Genomic DNA, 21,366 nt, shown 5'->3' with positions numbered 1-21,366 from the left:
AACCGGATCATGATGTTTCGGTTATGGAGGTCATATGTATTGCATTCTGCGTCAAAACAAAGAGCGATCGCACAGGGCTCCTTACTGGGGGCAAGCATAGACTACAACAGCTAGTGCTCTTGTTTTTATGTTGTTTTTAGGATTTATTTCTAGGAAAAAAACATTTTATTATGTTTTAACAAATGCTTAACAAATCAAAATTTCGTGAATAATTGAGATTTTTCTTTCTGAAAACATACGAACATCTTCCAAAACTTCTGCTGAAGTTTTTAAAAATTATGAACAACTTTGAAATTTTGAATTTTTTTTAAAAACTATATTTGTCTTAAAAAAATTTAAACGCAAAAGGTTTCTCATATATTTTTAAAAATACTACCTCCATAACTAAATTTAAGACATTTTTTCTTTGAAAGTTTGCGCCCAAAACATCTTAGATTTAGTTATAGAGGTAGTAGTTTTCTTTTGGGAAAATGAACTTGTTTTTGCAAAAGTTGAACACAAAATAGGATAATAAAATATCTTTAAAAATATGTAAAGAAATAAATAAAAATGGACCGGAACCTCGTAGAAGATACACAAAACCTATAAAAAACCATACATAAACGGTTTGGAAAACCCGAATGTTTAGTATGTAACCTAGCTCATTTGAGCGCTCTCTTCATTTTTTTTCTATGCAAAATACGAGTTCAGTAGGAGTTCTACTCTATAGTAATAGGGTTACAATCCAAAGGCAAGATTCCCTCTATACATGGGGTCCTCGATGCAACCGCACTACATGGCACATTCAGTACAACTATACCTTACTAGGCAATCTGCAACGCTATTTTGATCTCACTATTAAAGACTTAATCTCATATTATCCATAAGCAGGACGATCCAAGCTATTACCGAAAAGAATGGATAGGGCCATCGCAGATTCCAACTGCAGGATGATAGGCTCGTCAAAATGTTGTATGGCCAGCGGCACACCAATCATTATCACATGTATCTCTGCTTTGATAGCTTCGTTGCAATTGAATAGATACCAATATGCAGTGAAAAACCACTGAGCCATTCTGCTTCTGAAGCACCATTCCAGTCGCTGCCAAGCTATCAACTTCTAGAAATGTACCGTTTAACAGAGAGAGCGACCATGTTGGCCGGCGGAGCTGACCAACTATGGGCGGCTTTGGTCTTCTTTTATTTTCCAACGTCCCATGAGCATTGCAATGGTATCTTGCCCTTGATTACTTCTTTTATTGAGAATCTTCTTTAAGCACAGATGGAATCAAAGTAGCTTTGTAGGAAGTTAGCAGAAGTTTCAACTGGCACACCTTCCTCGCCATGAGTCGTGTGCGTGTGCACTTGCCAAATCTTCTAAACTAACATGATCACCATATTTACCTGTAGGCTGTAGCAACCAGTCCTCTTTGGGGTTTTTTAACAGCTCTCGTGACGGCAACAACCACACTAAACTCATCTCCCCTCATAACCTCCTTCATGGCTGCATGTTACCAATGTATGGAAAGACCCTTCATCTTCCACCCTGCATATAAGGCATGTAGCGCACGTAGACAAGTGGCGGCTAGGAAATAGGATTTGCCAATGCTATATGCCCCAAATAGAAAATTGCATGACACTCGTTGCTTCATATAGGAGGGTGATGACACAGGGCGCCATATATGGGCCTCGACCCAATTAGCCATGTCGTTGTTTTTCTATACCGAGTGGAGCGAAGCAACCTTTAACAATTTGTTTTCTTTTTTGTATGGTTTTCTTGTTTTACTTTTATATTTAGTTCATCTTTTATTTTGAAATAGAAAAACATGAACATGTTTTTTATAAGAAGTTGAATACATTTAAAAATTCCTAATTTATTTTTGAATTCTGAACATGGTTTTTTTAAAAACTGTTGTAACATTTTAATATTTTAAAGAACTTTTTAAATTTTCTGAAATTTACTAGAAACATGAATATTTTTTCAGGAACCTAATTTGTAAAAGAAAAGGGAAAAATACAAAAATTTAGAAAAATATGAAAAGATAAAAACGAGAAAAGAAAAAAATGAAAAAAGAAGAAGAATTAACTAATCAGAAAGCCTTAAGAAATACAGAAAAAAAAGCATCCATCACCTTGTTTATGTTGGTAGCTCATAAAAAACCTACTACTTGTGCAGATGCATTTTTGTGATTTTTTTTTGAGGATCACCAAGCTTTATTAATCGAAAACCACATATTGTGGGATACAAGTAAGATTATGGGGTTGGCCAAACCAAACGTGGCGCCCCGGACCTAAAGACAACGAGTGCTTGGCTAACTTATGGGCTTCTATGTTTGCCCTACGACTTTCGAAAGAAAAGATACATTGAAACAACCTTGAATAAGAAAGAATCTCGCTAATGATAGCTCCGTTTGCACCTCTTGATCCGTTGTGTATCTCCTGGATGACTTGCTTGGCGTCTGACGCTACAATCATATTTTGTAGTTGAAGATCCTGTGCCAAGGCCAAAGCTTCCCTGCACGCTATGGTCTCCAAAATGGAGGGGTCGTCAACCCCCTGCACCACCAAGGCCGAACTTCCCAGAAAGTTGCCTAAGCTATCCCTGCAAACCGCCACTGCCGATCCCCCTCTTCCTTTCAGAACTGTGCATCGACATGAATTTTTGCAAAACCAGCAGGCGGTGCTTTGGGCCGAAGAGGGCGGGAGGCTATTGGTCCACCCCGCTGGGCGTGTGTAGGTTTATTATCACTGATCAACTTCAGTTCGGCGATGTAGCTGTCAATGAAGGCATGTATGGACCGAGGGCTCTGGAAAACTCCCTCATGAATAGCTTTGCGTCTAGCAGACCAAAGCGCCCAAAGTGTGACTGACATCAGCACAAACTGGTCATGTGGCAATTCTTCCATCAGATTGAACAACCACACCTTTGCACTAGGCTCAGTATTCGTTGTCATTTTATGTATCAGCTCCTCATCTGCAAGAGACCATGTACACCTCGACATGGTGCAGTCTCCCCCCGTCCAGGAGAGAATGTCTCCACGAATCCGGCATCCCGCAAAGACCACATGACGATGTGGTTGACATATGTCTGTGGGCTCTCACATCTTCCGTCGGCAGTGAATGCTTAGACAAACGCCATAGGAACATTCTCACCTTCCCCGGTACTGCCGTTTTCCACAGAAACTTCCATGACTTCTGCTCGGCACTAGTGCTCGAAGGGCCAGCCTCCTCATGCAACCATGCTTCGCGTCGTAGCTTGGTAGCGATCAACATATTGTATGCTGTTTTGACTAAAAAATTTCCATGCTGCTCGAAATGCCAACTCCAGAAATCTGCCATGTTGCGTGTACACAGGGGGATAGATAGTATGATCTCTGCGTCCATGGGCATGAATACCTGCTGAACAAGCTGCTGGTTCCATGTTGCCGTGGTAGGATCTATGAGGTCAGCCACCATCTCCGGCGGATCAGCAACCCGGCATCTGTACGGTCTCAGCATCTCGTCTCGGGGAATCCAATTATCCTCCCATATACGTGTAGACTGACCATTACCAATACGCTTGACTATTCCCTGCTTCAAAATATCACGGCCATCCACAATAGCTCTCCATGTTTGACTCGGGTGGCCTCCCAAGTTTGCCTCCAAAATATTGGTGTTGGGATAATAGACGCTTTTTAGGAGCCTGGCACTTAGCGAGTCAGGATTCTGAAGAAGACGCCATGCCTGTTTCGCTAACATGGCCAAATTAAACAGCTCGAAATCCTTAAAACCAAGGCCACCCATAGATTTTGGCTGTGTCATTGATTCCCACGAGACCCAGTGTGGTTTGCGTTTCCCTTCCTTGCTCCCCCACCAAAATTTTCGAATAAGCATGTTCAAATGTTGGCAGAGTCCTCGGGGTAGCTTAAAGCAAGACATGGAGAAGACTGGTACCGCCTGTGCTACTGATTTAACAAGAACCTTCTTTCCCGCATAGGATAGCGTCATCTCAATCCAACCTCGCACCTTACTCCACAGACGATCTTTCAAGTACTTGAACGCCCCATTTTTTGAGCTCCCAACATCTGAAGGCATTCCCAGATATTTCTCATTTAGAGTCTCATTGGGTACATTGAGCACACTCTTGATGTCATGCCGAACACTATCTGGCACTCCCTTGCTGAAATAGATCGATGATTTTGCATAGTTCACATGCTGCCCTGTTGCCTAACAGTAGATGTCCAGTACCTGGTTGATCTCATTAACACCCACACTGTTTGCCTTAAAGAACAGCAGGCTGTCATCAGCAAATAAAAGATGGCTTACTCGTGGCGCCGTAGGTGCAACTTGTAAACCTTCAAGGTTGGATGACTCACTTTTTGATTTTAGCAGGCACGAAAGGCCCTCTGCTGCCAGTAAGAACAAGTATGGAGATATTGGGTCTCCCTGTCTAATTCCTCGCGATGGTTTGAATTGCTCTAACCTCTTTCCGTTGAACATGGCTGAGAAGTTAACTGTCGTCACCAAGTTCATGACTATGTTGACCCAGTTTTCACTGAATCCCAACTTTATCATAACTGCCCGGAGGTATGGCCACTCCACTCTGTCATAGGCTTTCATCATGTCAAGCTTCAGTGCACACGCCTGGTGCTTTTTTGCTTTGTTCCTTTTCATAAAATGTAGGCATTCGTAGGCAGTGATTATGTTGTCTGTGATAAATCTGTCAGGAACAAAAGCGGATTGTTCCTCTGATATGATATCAGGTAACACTAGTTTCAATCTGTTAGATATCACCTTTGATGCTACCTTGTATAAGATATTGCATAAACTTATTGGTCTGAACTGAGACAATAAGGTGGGATTTTTTACCTTGGGGATCAATACCAACACCATTTCATTTATGCTCTCTGCCGACTCCTTGCCTTCCACTATCAAAAGCACCACTTTGGTTACTTCTTCGCCACATATGCCCCAGTTTCGTTGGAAGAAATGAGCGGGAAAGCCATCCGGGCCTGGGGCTTTTAGTGGAAACATTTGAAATAGTGCCTTCTTAACTTCATCTTGGCTATAAGGCGCGTTCAGGATCTCGTTCATGTTCGGGGTCACTCTGGTAGGTACAGTCTCAATAACTTGTTCCATGTTGTTCACTCCCTCGGACGTGTACAAGTTCTTATAAAACTCAGTAGTTAACGCCTCCATCTCAGCCACATCGCCCGTCATTTGTCCATCGAGACGCTGCAATTCCTTTATCTGGTTCTTCCTTCGCCTCCGGCTTGCACGTAAGTGGAAGAAATACGTATTTTTGTCTCCATGCGCAAGCCACTCCAATTTGGCCCTCTGCCTCCACATTATCTCTTCTCTATGGAACAACTCAACAAGGTGATCTACTATTTTATGCTCATCGTGTGTCGGGCCAGCTCGGTTTGGTGCAGTTCGCATGTCTTGCAATGCCTTTTTTAGTGCTGCTATCTCCCGCTTGATGCTGCCAAAGTGTGAGCGCTCCCATCGAGATAGATCACCTGACAGCGATAGCAGTTTGTCGCGAACTTCCCCCACCGAGCCTCCTTGTCGTTTCTGCCAGCCCTATGTAACTACATGTTCGAGATCCGGGTCGCGTTCCCAACATAACTCATATTTAAAACTGCGTGGGACCCGCCTGCATGCATGTCCATCACGTAGGAGGAGAAGCAATGCGGCATGATCTGAACTTGCCGCTGTTTTGTGCTCAAGCCTTGCATCTGGGAAGGCCACCATCCAGGCTGGACTCGCCACACATCTATCAAGCCGAACACGTGTGTAGGTGCCACCAGCAACTTTCTTTTCAAAAGTCCACCATTGTCCCTCATATCCAATATCAGACATCCCACAAGTATCAAGGGCATCCCGAAATCCGTCCATCTGCGCCTGACTCCTGTTCCCCACTCCATCATGCTCATGACCATGTAATACTTCGTTGAAATCTCCAATAACTGCCCATGGAGTGTCATTGGCTCCAACGATGTTTCGAAACATATCCCAGGTCAGATGCCTCTCATTTACTTGTGCTTCCCCGTAGACAAAAGTGAAGCGAGCAGGAAATTCCACAAGTTCATTAGCAAGCACATCAATATGATACTTCGAGTAACCTAAAACTTCAATCTTTATTTCATCATTCCAAAATATTCCAAGGCCTCCGCTCCTACCAGAGCTGCTAACAGCGAAACTTTTATTGTAACCTAAAGTACCAGCTAAATTTTCAACCCTACTACCCTCTATCTGTGTTTCAAGGATGCATAAAATAGAGGGGGCAAATTGCCTCGTGAGATCACGAAGCTCTCGAACTGCCGCCGGCTTGCCAACCCCACGGCAGTTCCACACGAGTAGACTCATTGCGCCTGGCGCGACCCCCCTGGGAGGCCCGCCACACGCGCATCATTGGTTTTGTTTGTTGTAGAGTTCTTCCCTTGGCCTTTCTCTGTCGCCGGTACTATCGCCTTGGATCTCTTTGCATCCTGTTTGGTTGATGGACTATGGGGCATGTCCGGCTCTGTGAGGAGTAGATTCTGATTAGCCCCATCCGTGGAAAGCAGGCTTGAATGTGGCAACACTTTCGCCTCCACAGCTCCCCTCTTCCTGCGGTTGACATCAGGGTCATTCCCATCTGTATCCATCAGTTCTGTCTCTGACTCGGTTGCATCCATACGGTCATCAGGTGCGCCTCTCCCTGGGCCTCGACCCGTTCTGCCTCCACGTCCTCTTCCTCTTCCACCCCGAGTGCCTCCTCCTTCACTAGGGCCTCTCCCCGCCCCCTTGAACCATGATGCTTGCAGATCTTTAAAGACAAGCTTGCTCGGGTGATGAACCCCATCCCCACACTCCTTGAAAAGATGACCCAGATGACCACAAACTGCACACCAGTCGGGAAGCCTTTCAAACTTCACCCTGAAGATCTCCCTAGTCACCTCTTGCTTCCTCTTGACCACCAACGACACCGCGTTCTTAAGAGGCTTTGTAACATCTATCTTGACACGTACCCGACAGAAATTCCCCTCAAAATCAGGAGACTTTGGTTCTGCGTATATGAACTCGCCCACCGTTGCCGACAGAGCTTTAACCTTGGAAAAATAACCATCTGGTAGGTCGTGGATTTGCATCCAGATATCCAGCTTGTTGAGGCATATGGTTGATGGTCGTGTGAAGCTATCGTAAGGAGCAATCACGACGGCCTTGCCCTTGAAAGCCCATGGCCCCTCTTGCATGACTCGTTCCCAATCACCCAGGCACGAAAACTGCAGCATATAAAGATTTTCTTCAAGTGGTCTGATCTTCACCTCCTGCGCCAGATCCCAGGCCACCCTCATGTTCCGGAAGAACCAATACTGACTGTATGTTTTGTTGGTGTAGACTCGTGCCATGGCCATCCATCTGGTAGCTTCAGCCGGCAACTCCTCTTCCTCAATGACCACATCTTCTAGGGTTTCCTCGTTGAGCCCTAGTTCCTTCATCATGGCTTCCAGATCGGTTTTGGACCCCGAGCTAGACTCGCCTGTTTTCATCACATCTCTCGCCCGAGAGAAACTTTTCCGCGGGCGGTGGATCCCTAACCTCCAACGTCTTCCCCCGTCACCCCCGAGGTCAACGACCCCAGTCGCCGGAGAGAGGGAGGCCGGAGGGAGGGGACGAGAAGTCTCTACGGTGGGGGTTTCGCCGCCGCCCGAGAGGATAAAACCCTAACGTGAGGGGACGCCGTCGCCGGAGAGATGCATTTTTGTGATGGAAACATATTTTATTCCTCTCTTTTTTAACCGGAGAAAGGCAGAAGTAAGGCCGGCCCATAAGGTGCAACAGGCCTTGGCGGTTTCGTTAGCGTAAGGGAACACAATTCGGAGAGTATCGACCGATAAATATTCACACTCGCTCTCCGAGCACTGTGTTTCTTCCCCGGTTGGGAAAAAACAAGTCTTTTCCTGCGACTCGCCGCCCTGCGCCGCGCCGCCGCCGAGGGGACGCCAAGCCTCCGGCTGAAGGAACTCTGAGCCCGCAGGACGCGATTCGACCCCGCCTTCCCATCGGTGAGGGCCTATCTTTTCATCTTCTTTGTTGGTCGACGAGAAACCAGATCCCCTTCCGCCCCAGTAGTTTCACCCTAGACTAGATCCGAGCTGTTTGATTCCATCAGTTGAATGAGATAGATAATACCGATAGCAGTGGTTTTCTTGCTGTGATTTTCCCCATGTGTTGATTGCATCTCAGACCTCGATTTTTTTTTCTAGGTATCTCAGAACTCGCTCGATTGGGCGCTGAAGATGCGTAGGAGCAGGGAGGAGGATATCATGCCGAGGGAGGTCAGTGAGAGGAGGAGGAGGAGGAGGGAACACATGGCCACCGCAAGAGATGATTGCGGGGCATCGCTTCCGTACGAGATGATCATAGAGGTTCTGCAGTGGCTCCCAGTCAAATCCGTCTTCCGCTTCAAGGCAGTGTGCCGCTCCTGGGCTGCGCTGCTCTCCTCCAATGAATTCCGCCGACTCCACATGTCAGCAGCCAAGGCCGCAAAGCGGCGGACACCACCAGCCAAGCTGCTATACATCTCACCGACCGCCACATTCGACTCCACCACGGTCTACTCGTGCCCCTTCTCGCCATCATCATCATCGTGCCGCCCCAGAGATCACGGGGACCTACTGTTCACCATCGACGGTGCCCGTGGAAACTATGTGGAGATAGTGACGCCCGCGCCGTGCAATGGCCTCACCCTTCTCTATGATGCTCTCGACACAGCCTACTACATCTGCAATGCAGCCACACGTCTGCCGCCTTCTACCAGCGTAGTATGCAGCTCCAGTGCTGGCCTGGGATTTGATGCCCTCACAGACGAGCACAAGGTGGTGAGGTTGATGAATGGGATGTTTTATCAAAAGGACTTGGACTCTGTGAGGTGTGAGGTGTACACGACTGGAGGCCCCTTCATGGATCGCTGCTGGAGGCCGGCTGCCAGAGGAGTACCCTCCAGCTTGCATAAATTTGCACGCGCCGCTGTTCGTAATGCGTCAGTCAACTATCTCCCGTGTTTGCCAACGGTTGCTTGCACTGGTTGATGAGACCTTCCTCTTTCATCACGACTCCAAGTGTTGCCATCGTGTCCTTTTCGGTTGCAGATGAGACCTTCACATGTCTCCGGTCACCACCCTTCTGGGTACCAGGAACGCCGCCGACCTCCAGGTGTTCCTCATCAGGAGAGCAACTAGTGGAGATCGATGACCAATTATGTTTGGTTCGCAACAGAATTCCTCATGGTAGTAACACTTTGGAGATCTGGAAGCTGCTGGACTATAGCTCTGGTGACTGGTTACTGGATCATCGAATTAATTTGTCGGGGCACCTGGCAACAAATTTGCGCCAGTCACAAATTCTGAGAGTTATTGGATCTTTTTGCAGTTACAGGTCGCCAAGGAAGAAAATAATCATCACCACTAGCACACACAAGATTTTTGATAAGTATCAGAAAATGGTTCACACCTATGACCCCAGGTCTGAGGCTCTGGAAACCATTCTTTCGATCACAGAGACACACTCAACTCCACAATATGGGTGCCCTAGTTCAAGATTCAGTTTCGTTCAAGAGACCCTTGCTCCCGTGCATACAACAGATGAGGAGATAGCCTTGTCATCTGACCTGGCTAAGGCGACTAGAGAGGTCCTACTCCGCCTCCCAGCTAAATCAGCCATACAGTCCAAATTTGTCTGCAAACAGTGGTTCAGATTGATTGAGAGTAAAAACTTCATTCAGTCATACTTTCAGCATAAGAACATAGACAGAAGACCTAAAGTCATGCTTGTGGTCAAGAGCACTGGACGATTGGGCTTCAGTTTTGCTCCATTGAATAAATGCCTCCAAGAAGCTCCTAGTCACAGTACATTGCTTGATACAAAGGTGGTTTGCTCCAAGCCTTGTCATGGGCTAAACTTGGTAAGCACCGAGACGAAGGACTATCTCTGCAATCCATGTACAGGTTTCTACAGGGGCTACTCTAACCTGGGGCCAGATTTGCACCGACCCTCGAGAATGCCTAAAGCAGAAGATCATGCTTTTACAGTCGGCAATAAAAATGTTGGCTTGACTTTTGACCCTACGACTCGTCAACATGTTATCGTGGAAATATTCTATCATTGGAAGGACTTTAAATCTCGTCAGTATGACCTGACATGTGCGTTACACTGGTGTAACTCTTGGAGTGCTGCCCAAGAGAACTCGGTACCGCCTCTGCCTGTGAATGATATGCCACCAGCCTATGTTGAAGGAATTCTCTACTGGATGAATGAACCAAGGTTGGGACAGAGCTGTGAATGGGCCATTGTATCTTTCAACCTTGCTACAAATACTTTTGATGTTGTCTCATGCCCTTCGTGGTTTGCAAGATGGAATAGCAGAAACCGGTGTCATGCGTTTGTTGTTGAGCTCGAGGGAGTATTATGTGCTGTTCTAGCAGATCCAGCCGCAGACAAATTAGATGTATGGAAGCTAGAGCATGGCCAATGGGGCAGATCATACACAATTCACCTGGAAGCATGTCCTGGCTATTCCCTCAAGACAAGCGTTGTTGTGCCATTAGCTGTTGACCCTGATCATGGGAGGATCCTGCTCAACACTGGTAGGAAAATAGGTCTATATGATCCAGTAGAGCAAACAATTCAAAATCTGTATTCACTTGATCAGGTGCCGGCTTCCAGAAGTAATCCACACCTGAAGTTTCTTGATATGCCTTCAACTTCATCCAGGAATAGTTCGACGATTCCTTTTGTTCCTATTTTATATGAGGAGAGCTTGGCAGGTTACTCCTTTGTGCGCAAAGCAAACTGTTTGTGGTGAGACATTTTCAAGGCATGTTTGGCGAACTGAAACACCCAAGGTTTGATAATGTAATAAACATTATGAGACCTTTTTCGCATATAACTGGTGAGTGGTGACTGTCTGATGTTCCTTTTGTTTTGAAGTCATATATCATTTCGCTTACAAATATAATGATGGATGTGTTGCTGATGTTTATATTATCTGCATGAATAAGAGGATGAGGATATCTGTTGCCGGCCTTGCGTTAGGAGTATATTTCTGACAATGTCTTGTGTTTGTTGTTTGCCGTGTCCAGTTGTCATTGCACTTACAAAATACTAGTGTTTATTTTGTTAACTGCATTGAGTATTGAGCCTGTGCTGGTCCTGAATATCATGTAAAGAGGCCAAAGGCCATCGTTTTTTATGTTAATCACCTCACCAGAGTGCCGTGCATTACAGAAAATTGTAGTAAGGTTGTTTCTGTCATCACAGTTTTTTTCTGTCGAAAAATACAGACAATTGGCACTACTATTATCTGTTTATATATCTGATGAAAATACAATGGGTGAAGATAATATATAGAAATAAATAAGTATATTAATAATGGTTATCACTTGCCAGTTTACTAAATTACCAAATACTGGAATAACGTTATGCCATCTCAAGCTGCAGATATTTATATTCGTGCTCATTTGTTGATCATTTTCCATGTGACTGCGATATTATTTAGTTTTTTTCGTAACTGACAGTTGATTGGTAGTCCTAACACCTGAACTTGCAATATTGATGTGATTTTGTTATTATGATGTGGAATTTGTCCTGATACTCCTCCCTGTTCCCAGCCTTGCCTGTTCCTGGGGCGATGTGTAATTTCCCCTGGCACCATTTGTTCACGTGATCTCCTTGCTGGTTTATGGCCTGAAGTTTGGTTTGGTTTCTGTTTCTGTGTTTGGTTATTGTAGCAAACCCTGCGTGCATGCGTGCGTGCGTGCGTGCGCGCGCGCGCGAGCGAGCGAGCCGTGACTCGATGGGGTGCGAGGCGGAGGCGGAGGAGCACGTCTCCGGTCTCCCCGATTTCGTTTCGGCGGTGGCGTGAGGGGACCCGCCGACTGGCCGAGCGGGGCAGCGGGCGACGGCGACGACCAAGGGAGAAGGGGGACGGCGCTGCGGCGGCGTGCTGGGCCTGAGCAAGCGACAGATGCGAGATGCAGGCTGGGGCCAGGAGAGCAGACTAGAGACGAGGGTTGGGGAGACCGGAACACCCGGCACACCCTTTTGCTACGCCAATGCCGCTCAAGGTCAGCCCTCCCTGCATCCCACTCCTCCTGATCTGTCTCTTTTCGTGACACATGTAGAGCAAGCCCAATCAGTCGTGGCTTAGGGGTAAGTTGCGTCTGATCCTCATCCTGCCTGCGCTCCATTCTGTGACTAGATTTATTCTACTAATATTTCTACTGGGATTTGTGGTTGTTTCAATCGATTAGGACAAAGCTAATCTGATTCTTTTCGAGAGTAAAGCTAATCTGATTCTGATGAGCTGAGGTTTCAGGTTTTGACTGGATGTATGAACATCCTCTACTGGTTCTGTAAAATAAATAACAAATTCAGTTTATCCATTATACACAAATTCTAATATAATGGGCGGCTATTTTCTATTAGTATACTTGAAATGATATTGAGGTATGCTCCCATGTTTTCATCCGTGTACTATGTAGATGTATACTAACAATTAAGCTTTGATCATGAATACATAAACCATAGAAGATTCTGACAAACTAAGTGGTGTGTAATTCTCTGTTCCATAGAAGATTCATTGATCCCTGTACTTTTGACAAATTTATTTTCACGACGTCTTCCGTGTATTCCCTTTCTCATGATTTGTGATTCTCAATTCTGCCAGCTCTGTTGAGACATGGAACCGAAGTCGTGAGGCGGACATCATCATTTTGTCAGACTAAGTGTAGAGTTACAAGGTACTCTATTGGCAACCTCATAGACCTGCATCAACTATCATTACAAGTAGAGCATTTCCGTGCTCTTAAGTCAATCTATTAGGGAAAAATCAAAGGCTTTTGTCCCTGTTATTTATTTTTTGTTCTATTGTATGTGGGCATCTTATCTATCTGTAACATGTGATGTGTGCAACTATAGAAATGTTAGGCTATAATAGCAATTCTTTGCAACACATGGTCTTATACATTCTGGCTATACTTACTGCTAGAATGTATTTGGTGCATTGCTTTGGGTGTTGAACCGTGCATTGATTGCATATTACATTGATTTGGATTTTGATTGTACACTGAAATTTAGGTGTTTTTGGAGAGCTGACTGTACAATAAAATGATCTACCTTGCAGTATCATTTTTTCACAAAGGAAGAAATTCGGAGTAATTACGGCCTTGGCGCTCTTCATGTTGTGAGAGAACCTGTTCAGTAGGATGCCGACATGCATCAGGAAGCCAACAGACAGCCAGAGCTTGAAGGCGTGGAGCCTGAGCTGCAGTGACGACGACAACTTGGGTGTCAGGTGCAAAAACTGCAGTTCAAAGTGTTCAACCAAGTGTAAGTTTGCAGTAAGTCAATAATTGCAGTTCTACAATGACACATTCAGACTTGCATCCGAAGTTAGATAGGAACATGGAAAGAATCTCCGAAACTTATTTACAAGGGAGAGAAAACTTCACACCTATTTTATCTTCAGTGGCTGAACTCTCTTGTAGCTTTGGTTCAGATCCTAAAGCTATATGAAGCACCATAGATTGAGTTTGCAAGCAAAAGGATCACACAACCTGACAGTACTGGTAGCAGTCTTTTTCTTCCAAAGTTTGGCATTGATGTCTGTCAATTTTCAGGTAAGTTACATGTGTGCGAACGAGAGGTCGACCGACAAGTTGTTGATTTCTTAATCTCGGAAACTTGATCCTTATATAACTGACTATCAGTTAAATTTTTATTGGACTTTTGGTCTCTTTAAAATACCAGTACACGATATTCAGGTCCAAAGGTAACTAGCAACCTATTTGAGCAAGTTGCAAACACATCCGGGATCTGGAAGGTGAGCGATCTGAGCCGCCCTTCTCGGCTCGGTTTATCCCGATTCCGAACCCGGTCCTGTGACGCGATCCCTGTTCCTCCTACTGTATACTGTGCCTCGGCGCGCCTCGCTAGCTATTGCTGGATTGGCTCGAGTTTAGGACAACTAGGTCATGATCAGGGTGGCGCTTTCTGAATGAGAGCAGAGCCAGTGCGGCCTTCTACCAGTTTGGGATATGGAACAGGATCAGTCAATTGATGTCGTTTTGTTTCTGCGGTTCCACTTTAGTTACCAGGGACCGAGATTGTTGAATGTGTGGCTGAGTGTTTCGGTTCTGCGAGCAGTCATATGCTCGTTAGACTAGCTCAGCACAGGGAAATCCTATGGGAGGAATATATGCGACAGTTGACTTCAGGATATGTTGCTTGGTTGTTCACGACCTTCCTAGATGAGTATGAATTATATCTCACATACCATAATAAATCAATGATTATCCTATAAATTTGAGATGCGATTAGGTTAGATTGGATATGATCGTGATATGCCCTATATTGTTATGCTTGACGAATCGTAGTTCTAACATTGCGCTTACACCAGGTTTTCCGTCCACTGCATGGCTGGCTACGAGTGGCTGGCCGACGGGGTGCTCGGCGAGGTCGAAGCCGCTGCGTACTGGACTGCCGTCGCGCCAAACGTCGAGGAGTATGGCAGCGCCGTGGCCAGGTCCAACGCTTCCGGCGCCGAGAACGTGGCCAAGGGGATCATGTGGTGCGGGGTGATGACCGTGGACAGGCTCCGCTGGCGGAACGAGGTGCTCCGAAAGAGGATTCAAACCGGCGATAATGAGGCCGAGGTCTGCCCGGAGATGCTCAGGTGTATCAAAAGGTAGTGCTTTCTTTCTCAATTTTCACATCAAATGTGTTTCTAATTTGTGGTCAAGCAAACTTATTTAGTGGGATTTGTGATGCATAAATCAATAAATACAACAACAACAACAACAACAACAAAGCCTTTAGTCCCAAACAAGTTGGGGTAGGCTAGAGGTGAAACCCATAAGATCTCGCAACCAACTCATGGCTCTGGCACATGGATAGCAAGCTTCCACGCACCCCTGTCCATAGCTAGCTCTTTGGTGATACTCCAATCCTTCAGGTCTCTCTTAACGGACTCCTCCCATGTCAAATTCGGTCTACCCCGCCCTCTCTTGACATTCTCCGCACGCTTTAGCCGTCCGCTATGCACTGGAGCTTCTGGAGGCCTGCGCTGAATATGCCCAAACCATCTCAGACGATGTTGGACAAGCTTCTCCTCAATTGGTGCTACCCCAACTCTATCTCGTATATCATCATTCCGGACTCGATACTTCCTCGTGTGGCCACACATCCATCTCAACAGACGCATCTCCGCCACACCTAACTGTTGAACATGTCGCCTTTTAGTCGGCCAACACTCCGCGCCATACAACATTGCGGGTCGAACCGCCGTCCTGTAGAACTTGCCTTTTAGCTTTTGTGGCACTCTCTTGTCACAGAGAATGCCAGAAGCTTGGCGCCACTTCATCCATCCGACTTTGATTCGATGGTTCACATCTTCATCAATACCCCCATCCTCCTGCAACATTGACCCCAAATACCGAAAGGTGTCCTTCCGAGGTACCACCTGGCCATCAAGGCTAACCTCCTCCTCACACCTAGTAGTACTGAAACCGCACATCATGTACTCGGTTTTAGTTCTACTAAGCCTAAACCCTTTCGATTCCAAGGTTTGTCTCCATAACTCTAACTTCCTATTTACCCCCGTCCGACTATCGTCAACTAGCACCACATCATCCGCAAAGAGCATACACCATGGGATATCTCCTTGTATATCCCTTGTGATCTCATCCATCACCAATGCAAAAAGATAAGGGCTCAAAGCTGACCCCTGATGCAGTCCTATCTTAATCGGGAAGTCATCGGTGTCGACATCACTTGTTCGAACACTTGTCACAACATTATCGTACATGTCCTTGACGAGGGTAATGTACTTTGCTGGGACTTTGTGTTTCTCCAAGGCCCACCACATGACATTCCGCGGTATCGTATCATAGGCCTTCTCCAAGTCAATGAACACCATATGCAAGTCCTTCTTTTGCTCCCTATATCTCTCCATAAGTTGTCGTACCAAGAAAATGGCTTCCATGGTCGACCTCCCAGGCATGAAACCAAACTGATTTTTGGTCACGCTTGTCATTCTTCTTAAGCGGTGCTCAATGACTCTCTCCCATAGCTTCATTGTATGGCTCATCAGCTTAATTCCACGGTAATTAGTACAACTCTGAACATCCCCCTTGTTCTTGAAGATTGGTACTAATATACTCCGTCTCCATTCTTCTGGCATCTTGTTTGCCCGAAAAATGAGGTTGAAAAGCTTGGTTAGCCATACTATTGCTATGTCCCCGAGGCCTTTCCACACCTCAATGGGGATACAATCAGGGCCCATCGCCTTGCCTCCTTTCATCCTTTTTAAAGCCTTCTTCACCTCAGACTCCTGGATTCGCCGCACAAAACGCATGCTGGTCTCATCAAAGGAGTCGTCTAGTTCAATGGTAGAACTCTCATTCTCCCCATTGAACGGCTTGTCGAAGTACTCCCGCCATCTATGCTTAATCTCCTCGTCCTTCACCAAGAGTTGGCCTGCTCCGTCCTTGATGCATTTGACTTGGCCAATGTCCCTCGTCTTCCTCTCACGGATCTTGGCCATCTTATAGATGTCCCTTTCACCTTCCTTCGTGCCTAACCGTTGGTAGAGGTCCTCATATGCCCGACCCCTTGCTTCACCAACAGCTCGCTTTGCGGCCTTCTTCGCCATCTTGTACTTCTCTATGTTGTCTGCACTCCTATCCAGGTATAGGCGTCTGAAGCAATCTTTCTTCTCTTTAATCGCCTTCTGGACGTCATCATTCCACCACCAGGTATCCTTATCTTCGCTTCTCCTTCCCCTGGACACTCCAAACTCCTCCGAGGCCACCTTACGAATGCAAGTCGCCATCTTCATCCACACATTGTCCGCAACCCCTCCTTCCTCCCAAGGGCCCTCCTTAATGACCCTCTCCTTGAACACCTGAGCTACCTCCCCCTTGAGCTTCCACCACTTCGTTCTAGCGACTTTGGCACGCTTATCCCGCTGGACACGAATCCGAAAGCGGAAGTCAGCAACCACCAGCTTATGCTGGGGTACAACACTCTCCCCAGGTATCACCTTACAGTCTAGGCACGCACGCCTATCTTCTCTTCTCGAGAGGATGAAATCAATCTGGCTAGAGTGTTGGCCACTACTAAAAGTCACCAGATGTGATCCTCTCTTTCTAAAGAGGGTGTTAGCTACAATCATGTTGTAGGCTAGAGCAAAGCTTAAGACATCTTCTCCTTCTTGATTCCTGATGCCATGGCCAAAGCCCCCATGCGCCCCTTCAAAACCTGTGTTAGATGTACCCACGTGGCCATTGAGGTCTCCTCCTATGAAGAGCTTCTCACCAATCGGTACACTCCTAACCATGTCTTCCAGGCCTTCCCAGAACTCCCTCTTGGTGTTCTCATTGTGGCCTACTTGCGGGGCATACGCGCTGATAACATTGAGAACCAAGTCCTCAACTACCAGCTTGACCAAGATAATCCGGTCCCCACGTCTCTTGACGTCTACCACTCCATACTTGAGGCTCTTGTTGATCAAGATGCCTACACCATTTCTGTTTGCAGCCGTCCCCGTGTACCACAGCTTGAAGCCGGTATCCTCCACCTCCTTCGCCTTCTGTGCTTCAGGTTTTGGGCACATCACAGTTCATAGTTAGATTAGATTATTAGATTAAATCGTGATGCAATGTGCCATCGTGGGTATTGCATTTGCGTTCGATGGTATTTGTGTTAAAAATCTTTATGGTTAGTATGGATAATCTCCCTGATTGCACTTGTTTTACTTGTTCTGCTGTTTGGCATCCCTGGTGCTATGTTAATCTTGTCTGGTTGGTCCTGCTATGTATGGTGATTGGTGAATTATAGCAATGACATGATGTCATAGGAGAAGAAATCCGTGAATGCAGACAGCTGCATTTTGATGAATTCTGCAACTGGACTAACTTAAGTGTGTGCACCTTAGGCTGATTGTGTTGTTTCATTTTGAGATTCCTCACCATGCTATGCTATGTTTTAGGTTTCCTTGTGCTTAATTACACGCCGCTACTATTTAAGCTTTTATATACATAGCTAAAATATGTTGACTTCATAGCATAGATCAACACTTGTTGAAGAAACAGCAAACAGTAGGCCTGAAGGAACATACCAGTTTAGAGGATACTTCTTAATACTGAACGCAAATTGGCGTTTGTTTCTTAATCGCCACAAATACTTTATTCCACACACACACACACACACACCACACACACACGAGAGAGAGAGAGAGAGAGAGAGAGAGAGAGAGAGGGAGAGAGAGAGGGAGAGGGAGAGGGAGAGGGAGAGGGAGAGGGAGAGGGAGAGGGAGAGGGAGAGGGAGAGGGAGAGGGAGAGGGAGAGGGAGAGGGCTGTAATTCACAGCAGTAACATTTTATAACACAACTGGTGAGTGCAAGTTTGCTTCCTCAACGAAAGCTACCTACAAATTCTCAATTTTCACGAGGTAAAACGATACGGACCAAATATATAATCATTGGTAGCCGGACTACTTACACTATACATTGTTCCAGTAGTTTTTTCATCAACCCTTACTTTGAAAGCTTAGGCTTGAAAATTGGGGCAAGAAAGTTTGAACATAACTGGAAATAGTATATACCGCCACATAGTTAATACCTTCTGTTGTGGCACATCCTGTGTTCTTTCGGCTTATACTTGGGCTGATTGCTCTGCCAAATAGGAGTATTACGAAGCAAATATGAATTAAATGATGCATCGGCTTCCGTTTTCTGCCACACATGTTTTATTGTATAAACTGGAGCTTCACAACTAAAAATAAAGATAAATTATAGCTTAAGTACAACCAGGTTGCTGAGTTTATTCACATCAGCTAGCACTCTGCCTTTTATCAACCTTTGAATGGAACTAGGTATTACTCTTTGTGAATATGAAGTCAAAATTAATAATTAATAAAGGCAAAATATACCTTTTATGTCTATTCACAGTATTGTAATTAATAATCACCCGCGGTTGATTTCATGACCGGTGGACTTTCAGCAAATAAACAATCAGAAGGAATCAATAAGAATATAACCCGTTGAGTTCAACATCCTCCAGTAATATAATCATGCCTCGATTGGAATTAGTACTACAATATATAACATCTTCTTTTTGTAGTTTATTTATTTATATGTGTCTATATGGTTTTCCATGAAAATCCAAAAGGGCCTCGAAGTGTTGGAGCTTCGATCTGGGGGTGCATTGGTGAGCCATCCCTTCTCCCTCACTGGCTTCTCTATTATTTTTGTGCATATCATGCCTTGATTTGTGCTCAGTTGGTGTGAAATGTGAAAGCAAGCTATGTGTGCGATCTATTGCCTGTTATCATGTGTCACAAACTACTATAAATGCATATTAATGCCCCTTTATTATATATGTCTACTGCCTTTTACATTCTCTAGGGCTAAGCCACTACTCATTCCAGTATACTGAATTGCTATTGTCTGCACTTCTATTGTGTTTTGTTATACCTTTTAGACATGCACCGTATGCCATAGATTGGTATGACATCGATATGTGCGAAGAGATGTGACGTATCTTGATGTTTTTACTGAACCATTATCATTCTGGTGCATAACGATTGTATGGCACTGTCATTTCTTTTATATCATTGTTTGCATCACCAGGAGTTTACGCTAAAACAAGTCGGTTGCTGCAAGTCTTGCAAGAAATTTGGGTGACAAGGCGTCTGGACGGAACTATCTATCCATCTATCTATCTAATATAGTTTACTACTATACCATGTAAAATCAGTGTCTCCACTACCACTATGGCTTGGTGTGGTCATGCTATGATGTTAGTTGACACGAATGTTTAGTGATATGTTGATTCAGGAAATTCGCATTCGGTTCAGCATGTAGTGTTAGGCTCTATGCTCTTAGGAGATGATGTTCTGTGATTTTTTTTCCAACTGTTATTGCCACAAAATTGAAATTTGGTATTGACATTATGAAGATTACCTTAAGTGTGAAAGATACTGAGCATGGACCTGTGTTCTTATTTATAGCTCTAACTGCATGTACCATATGGATAAAAAATGTCTTAGCATTTCTAATGAAATTATAAGATTTCTTGATCTTCAATGATGATGTCTACATAAATATCACTAAACTCGATGCTGCTTTGTGATAATCACATGGTGATGTTGAACTCCATAATGTCTTGCTTCTATCAAATGTGAATGTTTCTTCTTACTTTTATTTTGTTATATCTTGTTTGAGTAAGTATGTTAAACCTGGATTACTACTAACTTGAACATTATTTGCATAACCACAACGTCGGGAGAGGCACCCTCGCGCCAAGGCGCGTTACTGATCTAGTAATGATTATAAGGCGTTGCCATGGAGTAAGCTAAAGTCTTGCATTATTTGGTTATAAAATTGTACCCATCATCTCCTAGGTGAACACATTTCCATATTATTCTATAAGCATGTCATGGAAATATTTGCGCAAGATAGTATTTCTTTACAGTAATAATTGTGCTTTTAGTGATATCTTTCAACGCAAGGTCTTGACTATGCAAGCAGCATCCCGCTTCATCCCATGAAACTATCAATTAGCGCATCACTACTATAAAATTAACATATATCTATACTGTGCTATTATCCACAAGCCCACCCCACTTGCATCACTAAGTGACATGGCATGTGGCACAAGAAATTTTCCATGCAGATCTCTAGCTATGAACATAGATGCCACCATCCCAACATAAAACCTAGGCTCTTATCTTTCCTTTCCTCGTTGTGGTTTCACGAGCCCAGTTTCCTTGGACAACATAAATTGGTTTTTTTTTTTGCAGGAAACAACAACAACACCACTATAAACTGTGGTTAGAGTATTCCAAAAGGAGTCGGTGACAATAGAATTCACAAATGTGATCAAACACGGTAAGCAAGGATCACAAAGCAGAAACCCAAACTAAAATAAAAAATGGTAATGGCACGACAATGCACTAACACATATCTAGTCTAGAAGGTAGAAACTGGATGAAAAGCTAAGAATAAGGATATCATAATTGATTATCCAAGAGATAGTTTTCAATGGTCCATGTGAGAGTGTAACTGATTTGGAATACTGGACAATCACGCAAATATTGAATTCATTCAAAATATGATACTAAAATATTGTGCATTGATTAAATAGTTATCAGCTAGCCTATTGGTGTGAGAAGAAGTGGCATGCGTTTCACTCAAGCAACACCATTCAATTGAAACCAATTTATAGTTGAAACATCAAACCAATGATCTACATATTCTTCTATTTTCTCTCTTCAATATTATTTCCTTGTCACGATGATTCTCCAGTTCACTCTGTAATTCTTTAAACTTTTCAAATGTTTCAGCATCAAATAGATATATC

General features: G+C 44.7%; 1 pseudogene; it reads left to right on the top strand.

Moving 5' to 3' along the window:
* The first annotated feature begins 7,820 nt into the window (after nt 1–7,820).
* Nucleotides 7,821–20,956, top strand: LOC123102088 (uncharacterized; annotated as a pseudogene).
* The last annotated feature ends 410 nt before the right edge of the window (nt 20,957–21,366 follow it).

Source organism: Triticum aestivum, chromosome 5A, assembly GCF_018294505.1.
Source record: "Triticum aestivum cultivar Chinese Spring chromosome 5A, IWGSC CS RefSeq v2.1, whole genome shotgun sequence".
In the NCBI taxonomy this organism is placed as follows: domain Eukaryota; kingdom Viridiplantae; phylum Streptophyta; class Magnoliopsida; order Poales; family Poaceae; genus Triticum; species Triticum aestivum.
The sequence above is the reverse complement of the archived record's forward strand: the minus strand, read 5'-3'. Positions and strand labels throughout refer to the sequence as shown.